General features: G+C 43.0%; 12 non-coding genes across 12 annotated transcripts; 11 read left to right on the top strand and 1 right to left on the bottom strand.

Moving 5' to 3' along the window:
* Nucleotides 1-6,853: 6,853 nt before the first annotated feature.
* On the bottom strand, nucleotides 6,854-6,926 carry trnak-uuu. Its single transcript has one exon. It is a non-coding gene; the product is annotated as a tRNA-Lys (tRNA).
* A 6,118-nt stretch (nucleotides 6,927-13,044) lies between these two features.
* On the top strand, nucleotides 13,045-13,117 carry trnak-cuu. Its single transcript has one exon. It is a non-coding gene; the product is annotated as a tRNA-Lys (tRNA).
* A 2,478-nt stretch (nucleotides 13,118-15,595) lies between these two features.
* Nucleotides 15,596-15,666, top strand: trnag-ccc. The gene has a single exon. It is a non-coding gene; the product is annotated as a tRNA-Gly (tRNA).
* A 3,623-nt stretch (nucleotides 15,667-19,289) lies between these two features.
* trnak-uuu lies at nucleotides 19,290-19,362 on the top strand. The gene has a single exon. It is a non-coding gene; the product is annotated as a tRNA-Lys (tRNA).
* Nucleotides 19,363-19,690: 328 nt separating this feature from the next.
* trnak-uuu lies at nucleotides 19,691-19,763 on the top strand. Its single transcript has one exon. It is a non-coding gene; the product is annotated as a tRNA-Lys (tRNA).
* A 112-nt stretch (nucleotides 19,764-19,875) lies between these two features.
* On the top strand, nucleotides 19,876-19,946 carry trnag-ccc. The gene has a single exon. It is a non-coding gene; the product is annotated as a tRNA-Gly (tRNA).
* Nucleotides 19,947-20,208: 262 nt separating this feature from the next.
* On the top strand, nucleotides 20,209-20,281 carry trnak-uuu. Its single transcript has one exon. It is a non-coding gene; the product is annotated as a tRNA-Lys (tRNA).
* Nucleotides 20,282-20,604: 323 nt separating this feature from the next.
* On the top strand, nucleotides 20,605-20,677 carry trnak-uuu. The gene has a single exon. It is a non-coding gene; the product is annotated as a tRNA-Lys (tRNA).
* Nucleotides 20,678-20,787: 110 nt separating this feature from the next.
* On the top strand, nucleotides 20,788-20,858 carry trnag-ccc. Its single transcript has one exon. It is a non-coding gene; the product is annotated as a tRNA-Gly (tRNA).
* Nucleotides 20,859-21,115: 257 nt separating this feature from the next.
* On the top strand, nucleotides 21,116-21,188 carry trnak-uuu. The gene has a single exon. It is a non-coding gene; the product is annotated as a tRNA-Lys (tRNA).
* Nucleotides 21,189-21,511: 323 nt separating this feature from the next.
* Nucleotides 21,512-21,584, top strand: trnak-uuu. Its single transcript has one exon. It is a non-coding gene; the product is annotated as a tRNA-Lys (tRNA).
* Nucleotides 21,585-22,020: 436 nt separating this feature from the next.
* On the top strand, nucleotides 22,021-22,093 carry trnak-uuu. Its single transcript has one exon. It is a non-coding gene; the product is annotated as a tRNA-Lys (tRNA).
* Nucleotides 22,094-22,206: the final 113 nt, after the last annotated feature.

The raw sequence follows: 22,206 nt of genomic DNA, 5'->3' as shown, positions 1-22,206 counted from the left end.
ACAGAGGCCACCAACAAAACCAGGCTGTTCGCCCCCTCATGGTCAGAAGGAGGCACCAGCCCTCTTCCGGTCCCCTCGGTACCCCAAGGGGAAGTTATCTTTTCACCTGACCTTTTGGAGAGTTCAAGTGCAGGGTCAGCCATTGTACAGCACCCTTGGAGCAACATTTCAGGTTCTAAGTAACGGGAGTTGAACCAGCAACCTTCCAGATACCAGTGTAGATCCTTAGCCACACAGCCATCACCCTCTCAGCTGGCTTGTGAACATCTGGGAATTCCCCAAGAAGTGCTGGAATCTGTAGCTGGAGACAGTCTCGTCTTACTTGCTTGGCTGTGTTCGTCACCATGAAATTAAGGTTATGAAAATAAAATGAGGTGAGACAACTGGTCCTTAATTCAGCCATTTGCTTGAGGTGCTTTTTGTGTATTTTGTTTATTACACACAAGAGCAGGTTTACAGATTTGTAGAAGATCCTATATTCAGTATTGTTTAATTTTTATAACGGCGTAACTTTCCATACACAACTGGAGCACTAAAAAGTTGCTCAGGGATGGCAAGCATTAAAATGTCCACAAAAACATTCTAACCTCTGAAGTTCTTTATAATATTAATGGACAAGTTAATGCTAGAAGTATCTGAACTGTTGGCCTTGATTTGCACACACATCATGCAAAACCAACACACTCAATACTCACTTGGCACAGATAAACTCGAATACAAAGCAAGAACATCTCAACACTGGCCGAGGTCGGTTACCTCAACTTCGATACCTTAGCAGGGGCTAGGAGCCGCTCCGCTCACGAGGCGTCCCCACTTGGATTCACTTACAGATTGACCCGTCTTCAGATGGGTTGCCCATCTTTAGAATATCCTAGCAAAAGCTAGGAATGGCAACTCCAGGTGGGCTTTTGTATCCCAAGGGCTACACAATCGAATAGAAGCCAAGGACTCAATCAATACCCTGTTATTGTGTAACCTAAGTGAACACAGTTTATTTCATTAACAGTCAGTGGTCATTGCTAAATGTCAGCAAACAACAGGACAGCTTCAGCAAAGCAATACTCCAACCATTTCAATTGATACTTGTGTTTATTTGATGGAGAAACCAGGTGCAAATGTTAGATATGAAAGCATACAACCTGTGCCGGGGTGGATTAATGAATATGTGGGTAACTACCTTAGAAGGGAACAATAAAGTCATATAAATGTCTTCGCATGGAAGTGCGTGTGTGAAGTGAGAGGTGGAGTTGGGGTGAGGGCTCCACCTCCAAGGAAACAGAAAACTCGCTTAGCAGCTAATAACACAAGCGGGGTCTATCCAGCAGAGGGAGCTACCTCCCTGGTTGGAATAAGCTCTTTTGTAATTGTGGCATGTTACATAACCTGAAATGATATAGATATAATATAAAAAGGCAATACCCCTGCCTTAGTAGTACGGCAGTAAGAAATCACATAAGAGAAATAACTTTGCGGCATAACAGACGGGAAGCCATGACAAGACCTTGTGTAGAGTCTGCCATTTTTCGTCTAAGCATTGGAAGGATTTTTCGGATTGGATGATGGCATCTCCCATTTGTCCATTGGCTTCAAAGGTGTGCCGGGCAATGTTCCAAGGCCTTATACTCTTTCTCCATGTGCAGGCCCTCACTTACGTAAATCATGCCATTTCAAACAAGGCAAAGAGAGGATCCAATGTCATGCTGACTCTGACACAAAGAAATAGTACATGTTGCCCATTTTGCAGTTGCTCTTAACGTGTGTTGTCTTAAGATGCTTGCCTAACAATTCTAAATGATGAGCCCCTGTGTGCTAAATCTGGTTTTGTGTTAGGTGTACATGTGAGAAGAAAAGAAAAGCAATTTAAAATATTCTGCAAAATGAAATCACCTAGGAGAGAGACGCCCAGAGTAGTTCCTCTCAATTACCTGAGATCTCTACATTTCAGTTTATTTCTGACCATTTCAATAGTTTCTAGGACCCCAGGCTTTTTACAGCACAGGCTTACACAGCTATTTATTCATAAAGAGTAATGTGTATCCTGATGTCATGGCTAAATTGCCTACCATGGCCTAGTCATTCTGGCCACTTAATCATCCCATCTTTAATTGGCCAACTATCTGAGAACTATCTGAACTCTGACCACAAAGAAAAAGGTCATGCAAAAAGACAGTTCTCCTTGGGGATTAATAAAGTATATATCTGATCAAATCTTTCGCTTCTTAACCAACTAAATAGCAAATGTGAGTTGAGCAGATTGGAGCAAAACAGCTGCTGTCAGGATGCTGCACATTGATGGTGGCTGAAGTGGCTCCCCACTCATACTGGTAAGAAATAATAATAATCTTCTTCTTCTTCTTTCGGCTGCTCCCGTTAGGGGTCGCCACAAAGGATCATCTTCTTCCATCTTCTTCCATCTTCCTTCTTCTGTTCCATCACCTGCATGTCCTCTCTCACCACATCTGTAAACCTTTGTTTAGGCCTTCCTCTTTTCCTCTTCCCTGGCAGCTCTATCCTTAGTACCCTTCTCCCAATATACCCAGCATCTCTCCTCTGCACATGTCCAAACCAACGCAGTTTTGCCTCTCTGACTTTAACCACCCAACCTGAGCTGACCCTCTAATGTCCTTATTCCTAATCCTGTCCATCCTCGTCACCCCCAATGCAGATCTTAGCATCTTTATCTCTGCCACCCCCAGCTCAGTCTACTGCTTTCTGGTCAGTGTCACCGTCTCCAACTCATATAACATAGCTGGTCTCACTACTGTCCTGTGGACCTTCCCTTTCACTCTTGCTGATACCCGTCTGTCACAAATCACTCCTGACACTCTTCTCCACTCATTCCACCCTGCCTGCACTCTCTTTTTCACTTCTCTTCCACAATCCCCATTATTCTGTACTGTTGATCCCAAGTATTTAAACTCATCCACCTTCGCCAGCTCTACTCACTGCATCTTCACCATTCCACTGACCTCCCTCTCATTTACACACATGTATTCTGTCTTGTTCCTACTGACCTTCATTCCTCTCCTCTCTAGAGCATATCTCCACCTCTTCAGAGTCTCCTCAACCTGCTCCCTACTATTGCTACACATCACAATGTCATCAGCAAACATCACAGTCCATGGGATCTCCTGTCTAATCTTGTCTGTCAACCTGTCCATCACCATTGCAAATAAGAAAGGGCTCAGAGCCGATCCCTGATGTAACCCCACCTCCAACTTGAATGCATCTGTCTCTCCTACTGCAGACCTCACACAGTCACACTTCCCTCATACATATCCTGTACAACTCTTACATACTTCTCTGCCACTCCTGACTTTCTCATACAATACCACAACTCCTCTCAAGGCACCCTGTTATATGCTTTCTCCAGGTCCACAAAGATGCAATGTAACTGGCCTTCTGGCCTTCTCTAAATTTCTCCATCAACATCCTCAGAGCAAACATCACATCTGTGGTTCTCTTTCTTGGCATGAAACCATACTGCTGCTCACTAATCATCACCTCACTTTTTAACCTAGCTTCCAGTACTCTTTCCCAAAACTTAATGTAATAATAATAATAATAATAATAATAATAATAATAATAATAATAATAATAATAATTTAAAAGCAGTTCAACTACTGTACATACAAAAACGAAACTCTTCCTTTTCTACTGACGTATCTTACATTACCTGCTATGATGGTCCGGCAATTGGAACTAACGCGACAAACCCAGTCGTGCTGTGCTCTCGAACCACGTGGGGCTGGAGAGAGAGAGAGACGACGTGACTGGTCCACGCCACACCCTCTGTGTACCTGTCCATTCTCGCGATAGCATTAAAATACGCAAAGGGAGATCAGAGTAGTATTTTTTTTTTATTTAATAAATAAGCGGTTAATGTGCAAGGGCCTGCATGAGGGTCAGCGTGTAGAGGTGCGGCCTTCGTTCTTGAATTTGTTCTCGGGTGGATTGGAATGCAATACTTGTTTTTGTTTTTTTTCCAAATATTAAAAGTGTGCATACATGCAAAATAGAATCGATCAATCAGCGACCGCTACGGTGAAGGGTAAGTAAACAAATTATGAACGCCCGGCGTTCACAATACAACGTCATTGTCAGAAAATATATACACTGTACTTAACTTATTGTCCCACGTATGTCTAAACTGTTTTATGTTTTACATTACTAGAACGCGAACTTTCAAAAAAGTGGAATGGCGTTTCTTTTTTAATGTTCTGGGTATTAAGCCAGCATTTAGGACTCAAGTGGACAACATAACTTTGCCATTCGTTGTTTTTGGTCCTTTGGGGTCTGCCTGTGTTTATCGCCTGTTCTCAGTGTTTGGATACAAATAAGAGGGCAAACCCACAGAGTTAAAAAAGAAAAAGACAAAATAAAGTAAGGCATTTAAAGATATTGGAAAAATACCGCCGTTTCTTAATTTTACATACTTGTAACTGTGACATTACTGCACTTTTCGTAATGCAAAACAATAGAAGGAATAAATTTTAAATAATCAAACAATAAGATTAAAGGGTTATAAAACGGTTTATTGGACTTTTTTAAATTAGTAGGGAGTGATATGTTCTCTGGCCAAACTAGGGCCCTGGGCGGAATCCTCTTAGGTAAACCCCTCCTTTGTTTTGAGTTTTTCGTAACTGTCCATGTATTAAATGTAATTTGGCCCCCATCATAGGATTTTCCTGCGTCTTCTTTGCAAAACGCCCTCTTTGTCCAAACATGCTTGTACTTCATGCACAAGCAGTGGCGTAGCAAGGTCTGGTGGCACCCGGTGTGGAGTTTAAACTTGTCACCCCCATTTCCACCAAAATATAAAATGAAATTTATTGAGAAAGATATTTTTTTATTCAATTGTTTTAAGTAAAGAGGGCATAATGTTAATTATTTTGTAAACATTTTTTTATGAATAAAAACAAAGTAAAATGCCTTTTTATTAATAAGCCAGTTTAATGTAGCCTACAATGTAAGAAATCATTTTTCATAGTGATAGAACCTAGTGCATAACTTTATTATTATTATTATTAGTATTATTATTAGTATTATTATTATTATACAATTTAATGAAAACTCAATTGTTTACAAGTTTCGTTCTCTAGACTCTAATCCAAGAAAACTACTTTAACATGATACTTAGAATCTCCTCTTTCTAACTTTTTGTTCTGCAAATTTTGAAATTGCGTCATCAAAATCGATACCTTCAGCTACACTATTTAAATTGACAAAGTGGTTAAGCTAGAGAGTCGTGCTTGGTTCATAGTGGATCCTGGGCCTTAAGATAGTGGGATGGGGATGGAGATATTTATTGTCCGTTCGCTCGTGAAACGATCCTAGGGAGATATCTATTGTCCGTTCGCTCGTAAAACGATCCTAAAGTAAACGTGTTTACTTTATGGTCGGTTCTAGAGCGGACAATACCTACCCACCCCACTGTCTAAAACGTTTCGCGTCAACTATATTGTTATGATGTTCGGGTTAAAAATATCTTGTTGCGCAGTACGACTTGGGGCGATGATATATTTGTGGCAGGGATGAGGCAATCAGTCACAGGACCGGTTGTTTGTTTACTTGAGCAGCAGCACAGTTCAAAAGAAACGAGACAGAACATACCCTACACCCACGCACCACACAATAATACCAAATAATTACAGCATCACCCGCAATTTGCTGCAATTAGGGATTATTAAAGCTCATGTAAATTATTTGACATGTTATTGTATGTAACAAAAAGGCGCATTAATACAAAACCGGCAATTTTTTGTCACCCCCTCAGAGCTGGTACCCGGTGCGGGTCGCACCCGCCTTCCCACGACACTGTGCACAGGATCTGTAGTCACCAGAAATCCAGTCACTATTTAGGCTACCCGATAAGCTAAAAGTTAACATACAAGCTTTGGGAAACACGACGCCTTTGCGATATCCCGAGAAAATAAAAGAATAATAATAATGACGAGTGCTGGTCGAATCCCTAATAGAGCTCTAAGCGGTGTCCAGAGCGGTCGCGCACCACGAGTTTTAAAAACGGTGGTCCGGATGCTTTGCGGGGTCATAAACAGCGGACACTTTATGCCCCAATAATAGCGTCCCTTGGGGTCCATAGAGCATTCAATAGTATTATACATCAAGGGTGGGCTCCCTCGGTGTTGGAATCACGCGCCACTTTAAATCTACCAAAACACCTTCCTTTAGATCCCAGAACGCGCGTCCCTTAATTTTCATAAACGCGGCGCCCCTCGTGCGACAGCATAGGCTACTAGGCAGCCGCCAACATTAAACCAAACGGATTGCCGGGTTCTGCTTATGATCTTGGGGGAAAAAAAAAAAAAAAAATTTCGTTATCCCGAAGTAACGATTAAGAAATATAAGTCCTCATTGCGCTTCCTTAGTTTTCATAAAGGGTGGCGGCCGGGGGCCTCCAAATGTGGGAGAAATTGGCTCGGATTTGTTTTGTGTGGAGAGGGGTTGTAGTAATGACAAACTTGTTTGGTTTGAGGTGCGGGTGGTCGCTGGGTTATAATGAGCGGCATTGCTCCCGGCCTCTGAATGAGAAGCAGATTCCATTGTCGTTAGTCGCGTACAACGTTCTCATCTGTGTGCCGCACATCTTGGACAACATCGACACTGATCGCTGCTTTTATTGTCACTTAACCACTGTAGAAGTGACAGGTATGTCCATGCCTCAAAGGAGTCGATAGCCACTGATTCGGCTACGTCAATTAATCTGTCAAGCTTCACTTATTCATTTCGTTACTTCAGCGCTTCGTGGAAATTATACATTTATTTACGCGCGCAGTGCTCTTAAACCATCTGTTAATTTCAGTTGCTATTTAAAATTGTATAATAAGAATACCGCCCGAACAGGGACTTGAACCCTGGACCCTCAGATTAAAAGTCTGATGCTCTACCGACTGAGCTATCCGGGCTTCTAGAAAGTATAATCAATTTATATCTGAAAAGAAGAAAATCAACGGAATTAGTGCATTGTTATCATTGTGCGTAGTTTTATGAGCGAGTAGAAAATACACAAGTGAATTTTTAGTAAGCGCACATCCGGTACATTAATTAGGTCAGCGGTCCTTCCAAACAAACGCAGAGCGTGCGCCAGTAGTCCCCTGGCAGCGTCGCATAAAACCTCGCAGCCTCTGCCAATAGCCAGAGCCCACGTAAGCACGTGCACGATGGTGAAGTCTGTTTAGAGCAGCGGTTAGAACTCGTGCTCGGCTGTACTGCTACGTTTACACGTGCCGCCAGCCCAGCTTCTTATTGGCCAGTAATGACTTGCCTTGTATTACAGGATACTGACGTTTCTTCAAACCTCATGTGACAAATGGTCCCCCTAGTGGCTCACAACGCTAGTTACAATAGCGAAATGAAACTTTATATACAGTGCCCTCCATAATCTTTCGGACAAAGATCCATTTTCCCCTGACTTCCCCCTCTGCTCCACAATTTCAAATTAAAAATAAAACAATTAAAACGTGATTGAAGTGCATATGCGCCCTTTGTTGGCTGGGCTTGGCTCCAGCAGACCCCCGTGACCCTGTAGTTAGGATATAGCGGGTGGAATGATGGATGGAAAAAGAAAGCACACTCTATTCATATCAATGCAAAGAGAAAAAATATAACAACACTTAAATATTTATGAAAAAAAAAATTACTCGTGCATTCTAGTTGATGCTGGCATTTAATTAATTTGAAGTAGGTAAAAATAAATATTTGGAAATATTGCAAAGGGAAATGTTTATATACTTAGAGTAAACAACACACACACCATTCAGTTAACCATCCTTATATATAATTTGATACTATCCGTATGTATGGTGTTCGCAGCAATACCTCGAGCAGCCATAAGAGCAGCGGCCACGGGAAGGTTGCGTAGGAAACGAAATCACATGACTGACGCAGAACGTAGACTTGTTAATGCGACCACTCATACACAACTCGTACCCTCCTTGAACAGTCACGTTATTGTGGTGGAGGGGTTTGCGTGTCCCAATGATCCTAGGAGCTATGTTGTCCGGGGCTTTATGCCCCTGGTAGGGCCACCCAAGGCAAACTGGTCCCAGGTGAGTGATGAGACAAAGAGTGGTTCAACAAACCTTCAATGAAGAAAGAAAACTTTGGACAACGTTTTCTCTTGCCCGGACGCGGGTCACCGGGGCCCCCCTCTGGAGGTGGGGCTTGATGGCGAGCGCCTGGTGGCCGGGCCTGCACCCATGGGGCTCGGCTGGGCACAGCCCGAAGAGGTAACGTGGGTCCTCCTCCCCATGGGCTCACCACCTATGGGAGGGGCCAAGGAGATTGGGTGCAGTGTGAGTTGGGTGGTGGCCGAAGGCTGGGACCTTGGCGGTCTGATCCTCGGCTACAGAAACTGGCTCTTGGGACGTGGAATGTCACCTCTCTGAAGGGGAAGGAGCCTAAGTTAGTGCATGAGGTTGAGGGGTTCTGGCTAGATATAGTCGGGCTCACCTCGACGCACAGCTTGTACTCTGGAACCAATCTCCTTGAGAGGGGCTGGACTCTCTACCACTCTGGAGTTGCCCCTGGTGAGAGGCGCAGAGCAGGTGTGGGCATACTTATTGCCCCCCGACTTGGAGCCTATGCGTTGGGATTTACCCTGGTGGACGAGAGGGTGGCCTCCCTCCGCCTTCGGGTGGAGGGGAAGGATCCTGACTGTTGTTTGTGCATATGCGCCAAACAGCAGTTTGGAGTATCCACCCTTTTTGGAGTCCCTGGATGGGGTGCTAGAGGGCATACCTTCTGTGGACTCCCTCGTTCTGCTGGGAGACTTCAATGCTCACGTGGGCAATGACAGTGAGACCTGGAAGGGCGTGATTGGGAGGAATGGCCCCCCCGATCTGAACCTGAGTGGTGTTTTGTTATTGGACTAATGTGCTCGTCACGGATTGTCCATAACGAACACCATGTTCAAGCATAGGGGTGTTCATATGTGCTATTGGCACCAGGAAATCCTAGGCCTCAAATTGATGATCGACTTTGAGGTCGTGTCATCGGACTTGCGGCCACATGTCTTGGACACTTGGGTGAAGAGAGGGGCAGAGCTGTTGACTGGTCACCATCTGGTGGTGAGTTGGCTTTGATGGTGGGGGAAGATGCCAGTCAGCCCCAAGCGTGTTGTGAGGGTCTGCTGGGAACGGCTGGCAGAGTCCCCTGTCAGAAGTAGCTTCAACTCCTACCTTCGGCAGAACTTTGACCACATCCTGAGGGAGGTGGGGGACATTGAGTCCGAATGGGCCATGTTTCATGCCTCTATTGTTGAGGCGGCTGACCGGAGCTGTGGCCGCTAGGTGGTCGGTGCCTGTCATGGCGGCAATCCCTGAAGCCGTTGGTGGACACTGGCGGTGAGGGATGCCGTCAAGCTGAAGAAGGAGTCCTATAAGACCTTTTTGTCCTGTAGGTCTCTGGAGGCAGCTGATAGGTACCGGCAGGCCAAGCGGAATGCGGCTTCGGTGGTTGCTGAGGAGTTTGGGGAGGCCATGGAGAACGACTTTCGGACGGCTTCGAGGAGATTCTGGTCCACCGTCCGGCGTCTGAGGAGGGGGAAACAGTGCAGTGTCAACACCGTATATGGTGGGGATGGTGCGCTGCTGACCTCGACTCGGGAAGTTGTGGGTTGGTGGGGGGGTACTTCGAAGACCTCCTCAATCCCACTAACATGCCTTCCAATGAGGAAGCAGAGCCTGGGGACTCCGAAGTGGGCTCTCCCATCTCTGGGACTGAGGTGGTCAAAAAATGCCTTGGTGGCAGGGCCCCGGGGGTGGATGAGATACGTCCGGAGTTCCTCAAGGCTCTGGATGTTGTAGGACTGTCTTGGTTGACACGTCTCTGCAACATCGCATGGACATCGGGGACAGTGCCTCTGGATTGGCAGACCGGGGTGGTGGTCCCCCTCTTTAAAAAGGGGGACCGGAAAGTGTGTTCCAACTACAGAGGGATCACACTCCTCTCTCCTCAGCCTCCCTGGAAAAGTCTATTCAGGGGTCCGTTGGATAGTCGAATCTCGGATTCAGGAGGAACAGTGTGGTTTTCGTCCTGGTCTCGGAACAGTCGACCAGCTCTACACCCTTAGCAGAATCCTAGAGGGTGCATGGGAGTTTGCCCAACCAGTATACATGTGTTTTGTGGACTTGGAAAAGGCGTTTGACCGTGTCCCTCGGGGAACCCTGTGGGGGGTGCTCTGGGAGAAAGGAGCTGAGCCGTAAGGCAAAGCTTTCAATTTACCAGTCGATCTGCGTTCCTACCCTCACCTATGGTCATGAGCTATGGGTAGTGACCGAAAGAACGAGATCGCGAATACAAGCGGCTGAAATGAGTTTCCTCCGCAGGGTGTCTGGGCTTTCCCTTAAAGATAGGGTGAGAAGCTCAGTCATCCGGGGGAGGCTCAGAGTAGAGCCGCTACTCCTCCGCATTGAGAGGAGTCAGATGAGGTGGCTCGGGCATCTGATCAGGATGCCTCCTAGACGCCTCACTGGTGAGGTGTTCCGGGCACGTCCAACCGGGAGGAGCCCCCAGGGAAGCCCCAGGACACGCTGGAGGGACTATGTCTCCCGGCTGGCCTGGGAACACCTTGGGATTCTCCCGGAAGAGCTGGAAGAAGTGGCCGGGGAGAGGGAAGTCTGGGCTTCTATGCTTAAGCTGCTGCCCCCGCGACCCGACCCTGGATAAGCGGAAGAGGATGGATGGATGGATCGTACACAACGAGCACAACAAATGGATGAGCAGCGGGCTACAAATGCTACTAACGCTAAAAGAAATCGTGCAAATCGGACACAAAGGACAGACGATCATGAGCTACAGAATGCTACTAACGCTGACAGACATCGTGCCAGCCGTGCACAAGAGACTGAAGAAGCTTGAGCAGCCGCAAATACAGCACGGGTTGAAAGAAATCGAGCAGCGGCCGAATAGGTCTATTTTAACCACAAATCAGTGCCATGATGACAAAATCATTTGAAGGACTTAACAAAACAAATAATTCTTTGCAGAGAGAGTATGGATTTAACAAACATTGAATTTGTAGCCCGATTTGATTGGGGTCCCAGTCGATATATATCCTGCGGTATATATATATATATATACAGTGCATCCGGAAAGTATTCACAGCGCATCACGTTTTCCACATTTTGTTATGTTACAGCCTTATTCCAAAATGGATTAAATTCATTTTTTTCCTCAGAATTCTACACACAAACACCCCATAATGACAACGTGAAAAAAGTTTACTTGAGGTTTTTGCAATATATATATATATATATATATATATATATATATATATATATATATATATATATATATATATATATATATATATATATATATATATATATATATATATATATATATATATATATATGTATATGTATGTGTGTGTGTATATATGTATATGTATATATATGTATATATGTGTGTGTATATATATATGTATATATGCTGTTCTACAGCACGATTAGAATCGTCTGAGTATTATAGGTGTAGGTCTATTTTATAACATCAATTTTAATACAGAGTTTAACTATAATTATTCTGTATTAGCATTGATATAGTTTAAAAGTATAAAAAATGAAACTATATACAATTCAATGTTTATTATATTTACACATTATTATACAGTATCTGTCTACACGTTTCGTACACATATTTAATAAATGTAATAAACTGCAGCAAGAATGTTTAAAAAAATCATTCAAAAAATGTGTACGTGAATGTAAATATATCTGCACGCAAATCGTAAAGCGTATGTGTGCCGACACGAACAAGCTTTTGCAGAATATATTAACTGACGGGAGCCTGGCCCGTCCTTTCCGAGTTTTGGTAGCCAACACGAGCCGTGATTCGCCAATTCTTGGTAGCTGACTGAGCCGTCATTGGCCAATTCTTGGTAGCTGAAACGGGTTGTGAATGGTCAATTCTTGGTAGCCGATACGGGCTGCGATTGGCTCGAGCTTTCAATTCTTGGTAGCAGAAAAGAGAAGGGGCGTCATACAATTGGCAGAAAACGATCTGATTGGTTTTTGCTACCAAGAATTACTTCGACTCATGGCTGCTCGGGGGGAAGGAGGACAAAGCAGGAAAGAAGTGAATGCAACTTCGAATGTATTCTTCACACTGTAAGAAAATGAAAGGAACGTAAAACAACAATGAAGGAAACTGAGTAGGAAATATTTAAAATAAACCTCTCATTGTTGTGAAAGACGCCCTAAAAATCCTCGTACACCCCCGCACTCATACACCCTTATAGCAGTAGAGTGTTATACCGTGTTAGCCATAGATTGATAAAGGAGAAAGTAGGGTGAAATGACAACTTTATTGGCTAACTAAATAGATTACAATTACAAGCTTTCGAGGCAGCTAAGGCCCCTTCATTTTGTAATCTATTTAGTTAGCCAATAAAAGGTGTCATTCCACCCTTTTTTTCTCCTGTTTCACCCTTATATGTCACACCTCCTCTTCGTACCCAGAACTTTCCAGAATTCGACCCCTTTGTCTTTCTTCTACCAGCCCACCGCGCCGCTTTACGCCCTTCCCGCCAGACTCAACTGTCCTTCAGCCGCTAGACATCATCCCGGATGGGATGCTACAATATTATCGATAAATACGTTTTATCCCTTTCATTATTTTGTAAATACATATTTTGCATATTATATAAATATACATATTTAACCTTTTCATTATTGTACACATGCATATATTTTGCATTGCGTCTCCATCTATCCCTGTATTTTATATCAATATTTTATACATAGTGTAAATATTTGATACTTTCCATTATTGCGTCACTCTTACCTTTTGCATAACAGTATTATATTATGCAAATGGTTACTTTTAACGGAGGTAAATTGTTTACTTTCTAAAATGCAGTTGTAGCATTCTTTAGTGATTGGAATTTTCTTTTTTGAAGTTATCTTAGCGACATTTTCTTATAGAGGTGTGGAACGAGCAGGATTCGAACCACAAACTTCGTAATGACCGAGTTACTGTTGATCACAGTTTTGTCTCGACTTCTGTATGGTACCTATATGTGCCCGGCTAGCTCAGTCGGTAGAGCATGAGACTCTTAATCTCAGGGTCGTGGGTTCGAGCCCCACGTTGGGCGAATACATTTTTTTCACTAGTTTATTACAAACAAAATTTATTCGTTTGAATTGAAGACAATGAACACCAGCGCTGACATCGCGAATGCAAATGACGCACGACGTTTCCTGAACATCTGTAAACTGTGATCGTTTTTTTTTTTTTGTTGCAGCAGCCAATCAGGTCACATTCTACTACCAAAAATTTACCAGTTGAAACATTGGGTCAATCACAGGTCGTATCCCCAAAAAGATTGGAAAAGGTGGGTCAATCACAGCCTCTAAAAATTGAAAGCTCGGACCAATCACCGTCCACATCTTTACCATGAATTGAAAGCTAGGGCCAATCACAATCCACATCTCTACCAGAAATTGAATGCTCGGGCCAATCACTGTTTCTCTTGAAATTCCCGACCAATCCCATGATTGTCAATGCTGTTTTGCATTTCTTCCGTCAATTTTATGCTTATTATGTATTTTTTGCTTTTAAATCGTCAAATGATGTATTGGACCTTCCCTATTTAACGACATTTGTTTGCTGTCTTCATGTGTTATTCATTTATTCGCTTATTTATATCTGAAAAGTGCAAGATATATGCATTAGTATATATAAAATACACGAATATATTCGTACAATTGCACATTTAGATGTGTAATTATACTAATAATTAAGTAAAATAATTAAATATAACATTACAAATATAATTACTTAAAGGATTCTAGACGTGTACTTCATATTGTACATTTATCATTTGTATATGCTATCTAAATTTTGTCATTTACAAATATTAGTGCTTTGGATTTACACGCTGTCATGAATTGTCGGGTTTTTGCAATGAGCAGACACTCTACAGTAGATTAATTCTCAATGTATTAAATTCTCCCTTATATAAACAAATACTGTCAGTGACATTTAGTATATCATGTCCGTATATATGTAAAGGCTATAAATACATATTTTGTTCAGTAAGTTCATAGTTATATTCGAACTAGAAAATATTTAAATATATAATTACTACAAATGTATATGTTGTGTAGTCACAATTTATCTTGAATTTTCTTGTTTTTGCAAAATGCATGGTTTTCTAACTCCAGTGTTAGTTCCAAGCTACTTCATGGAACCATTATTTATTTGCTTATTTTTATCTCTGAATATTTAAATATATTACAGTATATATATATATATATATATATATATATAATGTTTATATATAAACAGAAATGTAAATTTACATTATTTACAAATATTTCTTTTCCGTAGTTTAAATAAATTATTTTTATTGACTTTCAAGTTAACTTAAATATGTCACCTTTCCAAATGCTTTTAGAATTATTCAAACGCTGTCTGAGTCACTATTATTGTGCTTTTATTCCTATATAATTATTGATTTAATCATTACAACGTAGCATTTAAGTGTGACGCTTCATTTTGCTTATTTTATTGTTTCTTTCACAAAATGATCAGAAACAATAGTGTTTTGTGTGCATTAATATGAGCGAACAGCTTTATATTACTATAATATTAATGAACGTAAATCATTAAGAGGTGTTGACCTACTAGTTTAGAATTTGGCAAATGAATAAAGAAGCAGGGGAGGACTTTTGATTTAAGTCAAAATACTATATATTTAATCCTTCGATATTAATCTATACTTTTGAATTAAACGAGTATATTATTATGCATGTTTTTGTCCTTCCTTTGTAGTGCAAACCTATACTTTTGAATTAATTGAGTGTATTATTATGCATATTTTTAGACCTTCTATTATAATGAAAATCTGTACTTTTGAATTAAATCAATGTATTATTATACATATCTTTAGGCCTTCCATTAATTAGAGGAGTATACATGACTATTGTGCAATGCTTTTTATTAAAGTTAACATTTTAGCTACATTTCAAGTTATTTCATCATGTAAAGCACTTTGAGCTACATTATTTGTATGAAATGTGCTATATAAATAAATTTTGTTGTTGTTCAAAATATATATACAGTACATATATATATATACACACACATTTATTTTTTGTTTTGATTTAGAAACATTGTCTTTGAAAAATCCTGTAGGGTCATTGCAGGATTCCCTTCTTGTTCCGCCATTGCAGACTGGGGTAAACTGTTTTCAGGTTAATAGCTACCCTTTTGTGATTGTGTCTACAGTATAGTACTAGGGTGTTGCACCGTGTTAGCCATTATGAATTTAGGGAGAAGTCAAGCAAAATGAAACCTTTCATTGGCTAACTAAAAAGATTACAATATGCAAGCTTTCGAACCTCTAAAGCTTGCATATTGTGATTTTATATATATATTTATTTATACTATATATACTTATTTTAACGGTATTTACTTAAAAAGTACGGTCATTTCGGGACTCTAACGCGTGGAACTTTGCGGCAGATGTACCATGGCATATACGCACACTACCTACAGATAACAATTTATACAATTAATTATATTTTCCACACCCATTACAGGTTCTTGGAGAATTTTTTTCCGCCACGCGCCAGTGGTGTAGTGGTATCATGCAAGATTCCCATTCTTGCGACCCGGGTTCGATTCCCGGCTGGCGCACGACATTTTTTACTTTCTCGGGTTGACGATGTCACGTAACGTACTGCGCTGCAAGGCGATGTCGACCCACTCTAGTCCTGGATCTGACGGCGAGATGCTCTATATGGTCAGCAGGTACCATTATCGGAGCTGCAACTTCCATCATTGTCGATAACGCAGGCGCAGCACTTCTTGTTTTTTCTTTTTAATTCTCCATCGTTTATTAACTAATTGGAAATGGTGTTATTAAAAACATGACACTCCCTCCCGTTAACACATGAAGAAGAGACACCGCAGCCCCGCACGTTATTCTGTACCGCCGGAGATGCTGGCGCGATTAATTGACGATTTAGGGGGTTGGATTTTTGAATAAATAAAGCGGCATAAAAGCCACGCCTCCAAGGAGAAGGCTGCGTATGGCACTGCACCATTTAAACTGAGGGCAGTCACCGCACGAAACATTTTTATGCAGGTCAGTGTTTGTTTTGAGATGATCTTGTTCTGTTCTCCCCGTGGACCTCGATAAAATCCGTCAACTGTACCGCTGAACTCTTTGTGCTTTTCAAATTTAATAATCCACTGAGATAAACGAGAAAAAGGTCTTCTGTAATTTAAGTGTATTCTAGAGCTTACAGTATTTTAAAAAAATAAATTTCACAAGATATTCTATGTAAGCCTTGAAAATTCCTAACGCAATGGCCCTAAGTTATAGTGAAGGTGGTTAACTGGATGCAACTAAGTGCTATTTTTTTAAAGCTGGTTGTGCTACCCGCTTAAAACGGTTACATTTAAAAATAAAGGTTGACCTCAGTGTTAACGTTTGCACTGCACCAGGCAATGCCTACATCCTTGTTATATGCCATTTAGTATGGGATTCGTAAAAGCAGCATTAATGTGTGTGATGTGCCATCTGTTGGAATGACAAATGCATTACATTTTATTACTATAAATGTGATGCAACCATCTTTTTTAGTTGAGAGTGACACATCAACTTTACAGACACACAGAAAGACACACATTCACTTTTTCCTTTTATTAAGTTGGATTTTGTCATTTTTTTTCACCAGAGGTTAATATTATTTGGTCACTGGAGGTGCTGACTGATGACCATTCAAACTTACAACTGCCCACCATGAGTTAAACAATCCTGTCGTAGATCAATCTGTGCTTTTCTTAGTGGCTGGTCTTGACTTTTGGTAATAGCCATTGTAAAAGTTAGTTTTATGGAAAACTAGTCCTTCAAATGTTATAATTGAAATTTTGGGTATAGTAGTGTTATTATTAAGGTTTAACAATTTCTTTCTCTCAACGATTTCTTTTTGCCATTTGCATGTTTATTTATTTGGTTTCAGTTTTATTAATGTGGCTTATCCTCAAAGCGACATCTAGACTAGTGGTTCTCAAACTGTGGGGCGTGAAGTCACAAAAAGGGGGTGCAAAGATGTGAAAAAAAGAAAACAAGAATCAAAAATAGAAAAATAAATATAGAGTTAGATAAATGTTGTTGATAGTTAAGTAGGTATAATAAAATACGTATCTATGATATATCATTAATTAAAAAGAACAAATTGGTATTAGTGGGCTCCTTTCAAAAAAGCGTTAGGGGGATGCGATTAAAACTGTTGTGAAAACTCAGGTTGCAAATATTTAAAGGTTGAGAAATGCTGATCTAGACAATAAATTTCCATCATTAAATCGAGTTTTAATTTAGCTTATTATGAAGGTAAATGAAACAGTAAAGGCAATTTGAAAATAATGGCGTAACTGCAATGGATAGAAGCTGACGCAATACAACACGTTCACCAATAGCTTATGGATAGTTTGAACACGCACAACGCAGCATTCTGCCGTTAGTCTAGTCCAGTCATTCTTAAAGTTCTTTTTTCTGTCACGACCAAATTTTGCCAATTGTGTGTGCTCGCCTCCCATAATCTCCATGCAACAGCGACCAATCTTTGGTAAATCGCGCATTGCTTCAGCCATTTGTAGGGATCACGAGACCCAAAATGGGTCACAACCCTTAGTTTGAAAAAAGACTCCATTAGTTGAAGCCAGACTTAAATGAACACGGACACTACACTGCAGGACTGCACCATTGTTGAACAACACGCTGTAGTGAGATTTCTGTGGGCAGAGGGAGTGAAACCTGTGGGAATTCAATGAGGGACGTGGCCTCGGGATGGATGTGAAAACAGCAGGATTCAACGAAAAGTTTATTAACGTACAGAAAGGTTTAAACTGTTCTGGTCGATCGTCAGCATTGCACAAACAAGTCCACATCAACATAGCGAATGATTTCTTACAGCAAACTGGGGTATCTATGTATCTGCACGTGTCTTAATGGTTGATGACTTGGGGTACCGTAAAGTTTGTGTGAGGTACGAACCCACACCCCTTACTGATCTGCACAAGCCGTCATCCTTCAGTGACTGAATTTCAAAAGGTTTCACTCGCTCTGCCCAAAGAAATCTCACTGAGGCAGGTGCAGTCCCGCAGCAGAGCGTCCATGTTCATTTGACCTTAGCTGCCACTGGACTAACGGCAGAGCCCTGTGCTGTGCATGTGTTCAGATTACCCATAAGCCATCATGAGCATCTCGTATTGCGTCAGCTTTTGTATTGCGGTTACTGCATAATTTTTGAAATTGCCTTTACTTTTTAATTAGCGCTAGTACAAATAGGAACAACGTTTAGAGACTGCACATAAATGTAATACATGCAATATATTAATCTTTTTAAATTTTGGGGCTGTTTCTTCCGTTAGATGTATTTTTCTGACCATCTTGTAGAAGGAGGAAAGAGAGCATGTTAGTGGGTAATAGAGACACCCAACGGAAGAACTCTTTTATGAAGTAGAGAGGAGTAAAATAGGAGAGAAAAAAGAACACATGAAAAGAAATAATGTCACAAACTATGCACAATGTCAACCTCGTCTTCTACTGGTGGGGGACCCATTAAATTAGGTTTGGTAGCATTTACAATTAGTCAAGGCACGCTATTACTACTGGCTTGTTATGAACCCAAGGATGCCACTTCTTTCTCTGTTTCTCTCTACCTCAATTCCTAAACAACACAGACGTGTCAAAGGGCAGGCCCTGTTGTTGTGTTTGTAGGTTTTTCTGCTGTTTCAGTAAGAAAGAAGGGGCGATTTTCCATTTTTCACCAATTTACTGTGCCTAATTTCAAGGAAAAAATATACAACCTGTTTGGGCAAGTTGTCCTTATATTGCACGAACCTTGTGGCAAATTGAATATGCGGCAAAATAAAACCTTACCTGTAAAAACCCTAACGATAAGACACCTGCAGAATAGATCAAATCAGTGGCGACAGTAACAGAAGGCACCGGTGGTGTAGTGGTATCATGCAAGATTCCCATTCTTGTGACCCCGGTTTGAAACTGCTGTAAATCAGCTTAGAACTTTGCCGGGAAGGAATGGGCAGCGCGTTACGCAATTTCCTGTCTGTCGGTAGTTCCGCAGTTCGTTTTCGAGAGCCCTTTAGGGAATGACTGCTTGTAGTTCGCTTGCAACTGCTCGTCCTGAAGTCGAGCCAGCGGAGCGCCAAAAGAAAGTAGGCCCGTTGTGCTGGAACCGCCACCGTAACAGTGCATTGAAGACCACTCCGTTAGGCTACATAGAGTAAGAGCCCGGGTAGCTCAGTCGGTAGAGCATCAGACTTTTAATCTCAGGGTCCAGGGTTCAAGTCCCTGTTCGGGGGTGTGGCTCTTGCCTTTAGCAGAAATGACGGTGAAGCCTAGATCCTGTTAGGGGCAAAAAGCTGTACCGTGAGAAAGGCAACAAAGTCCAATGAGGGCCGCGACGGTGGGTCTTGATTAAAGCTGGAATTTCGCCTCGATGAGATGCACGTGACTGGATCCTCCAGCCCAATGGGACATGCGACATTCCTCGTGGAGTGTTTGTTGGTTTTTCCGGTCGGCTGTTGCGGTAAGAAAGGAGAGCCGATATTCCACAGGTGCATGGATAAAAAAATGCATTGTTTCCGGTGAACCGGTTCCTACACGATCACACCACATCACTGCTCCAGAGCCCGGATAGCTCAGTCGGTAGATCATCAGACTTTTAATCTGAGGGTCCAGGGTTCAAGTCCCTGTTCGGGCGAGTTGTCCTTATACTGCACGAAGCTCGTGGCAAGATAAAGCCATACCTCTTAAAAACGCCAACCGTAAGACACCTGCAGAATAGATCAAAGCAGTGGCGAGGGTCACGGAAGGCGCCAGTGGTGTAGTGGTATCATGCAAGATTCCCATTCTTGCGACCTGGGTTCGATTCCCGGCTGGCGCGTGATTTTAGAAAGAAACCGCCGTAAATCAGCTTGGAACTTTGCCGGGAAGGAATGGGCAGCGCGTTACGCAATTTCCTGTCTGTCGGTAGTTCCGCAGTTCGTTTTCGAGAGCCCTTTAGGGGAATGACTGCTTGTAGTTCGCTTGCAACTGCTCGTCCTGAAGTCGAGCCAGCGGAGCGCCAAAGAAAGTAGGCCCGTTGTGCTGGAACCGCCACCGTAACAGTGCATTGAAGACCACTCCGTTAGGCTACGTGGAGTAAGAGCCGGATAGCTCAGTCGGTAGAGCATCAGACTTTTAATCTGAGGGTCCAGGGTTCAAGTCCCTGTTCGGGCGTGTGGCTCTTGCCTTTAGCAGAAATGACGGTGAAGCCTAGATCCTGTTAGGGGCAAAAGCTGTACCGTGAGAAAGGCAACAAAGTCCAATGAGGGCGCGACGGTGGGTCTTGATTAAAGCTGGAATTTCGCCTCGATGAGATGCACGTGACTGGATCCTCCAGCCCAATGGGACCTGCGACATTCCTCGTGGAGTGTTTGTTGGTTTTTCCGGTCGGCTGTTGCGGTAAGAAAGGAGAGCCGATATTCCACAGGTGCATGGACAAAAAATTCATTGTTTCCGGTGAACCGGTTCCTACGATCACACCACATCACTGCTCCAGAGCCCGGATAGCTCAGTCGGTAGAGCATCAGACTTTTAATCTGAGGGTCCAGGGTTCAAGTCCCTGTTCGGGCGAGTTGTCCTTATACTGCACGGCTCGTGGCAAGATAAAGCCATACCTCTTAAAAACGCCAACCGTAAGACACCTGCAGAATAGATCAAAGCAGTGGCGAGGGTCACGGAAGGCGCCAGTGGTGTAGTGGTATCATGCAAGATTCCCATTCTTGCGACCTGGGTTCGATTCCCGGCTGGCGCAGTGATTTTAGAAAGAAACCGCCGTAAATCAGCTTGGAACTTTGCCGGAAGGAATGGGCAGCGCTACGCAATTTCCTGTCTGTCGGTAGTTCCGCAGTTCGTTTTGAGAGCCCTTTAGGGGATGACTGCTTGTAGTTCGCTTGCAACTGCTCGTCCTGAAGTCGAGCCAGCGGGCGCCAAAAGAAAGTAGGCCCGTTGTGCTGGAACCGCCACCGTAACAGTGCATTGAAGACCACTCCGTTGGCTACGTGGAGTAAGAGCCGGATAGCTCAGTCGGTAGAGCATCAGACTTTTAATCTGAGGGTCCAGGGTTCAAGTCCCTGTTCGGGCATGTGGCTCTTGCCTTTAGCAGAAATGACGGTGAAGCCTAGATCCTGTTAGGGGCAAAAAGCTGTACCGTGAGAAAGGCAACAAAGTCCAATGAGGGCGCGACGGTGGGTCTTGATTAAAGCTGGAATTTACGCCTCGATGAGATGCGTGACTGGATCCTCCAGCCCAATGGGACCTCGCGACATTCCTCGTGGAGTGTTTGTTGGTTTTCGTCGGCTGTTGCGGTAAGAAAGGAGAGCCGATATTCCACAGGTGCATGGACAAAAAATTCATTGTTTCCGGTGAACCGGTTCCTACACGATCACACCACATCGCTGCTCCAGAGCCCGGATAGCTCAGTCGGTAGAGCATCAGACTTTTAATCTGAGGGTCCAGGGTTCAAGTCCCTGTTCGGGCGAGTTGTCCTTATACTGCAAGCTCGTGGCAAGATAAAGCCATACCTCTTAAAAACGCCAACCGTAAGACACCTGCAGAATAGATCAAAGCAGTGGCGAGGGTCACGGAAGCGCCAGTGGTGTAGTGGTATCATGCAAGATTCCCATTCTTGCGACCTGGGTTCGATTCGGCTGGCGCGTGATTTTAGAAAGAAACGCCGTAAATCAGCTTGGAACTTTGCGGGAAGGAATGGGCAGCGCGTACGCAATTTCCTGTCTGTCGGTAGTTCCGCAGTTCGTTTTCGAGAGCCCTTTAGGGGAATGACTGCTTGTAGTTCGCTTGCAACTGCTCGTCCTGAAGTCGAGCCAGCGGAGCGCCAAAGAAAGTAGGCCCGTTGTGCTGGAACCGCCACCGTAACAGTGCATTGAAGACCACTCCGTTAGGCTACGTGGAGTAAGAGCCGGATAGCTCAGTCGGTAGAGCATCAGACTTTTAATCTGAGGGTCCAGGGTTCAAGTCCCTGTTCGGGCGTGTGGCTCTTGCCTTTAGCAGAAATGACGGTGAAGCCTAGATCCTGTTAGGGGCAAAAAGCTGTACCGTGAGAAAGGCAACAAAGTCCAATGAGGGCGCGACGGTGGGTCTTG

This window comes from Polypterus senegalus, chromosome 10 (genome assembly GCF_016835505.1).
Source record: "Polypterus senegalus isolate Bchr_013 chromosome 10, ASM1683550v1, whole genome shotgun sequence".
In the NCBI taxonomy this organism is placed as follows: Eukaryota; Metazoa; Chordata; class Cladistia; order Polypteriformes; family Polypteridae; genus Polypterus; species Polypterus senegalus.
Note: the sequence above shows the minus strand (reverse complement) of the source record. Positions and strands in the feature narration are given on the sequence as shown.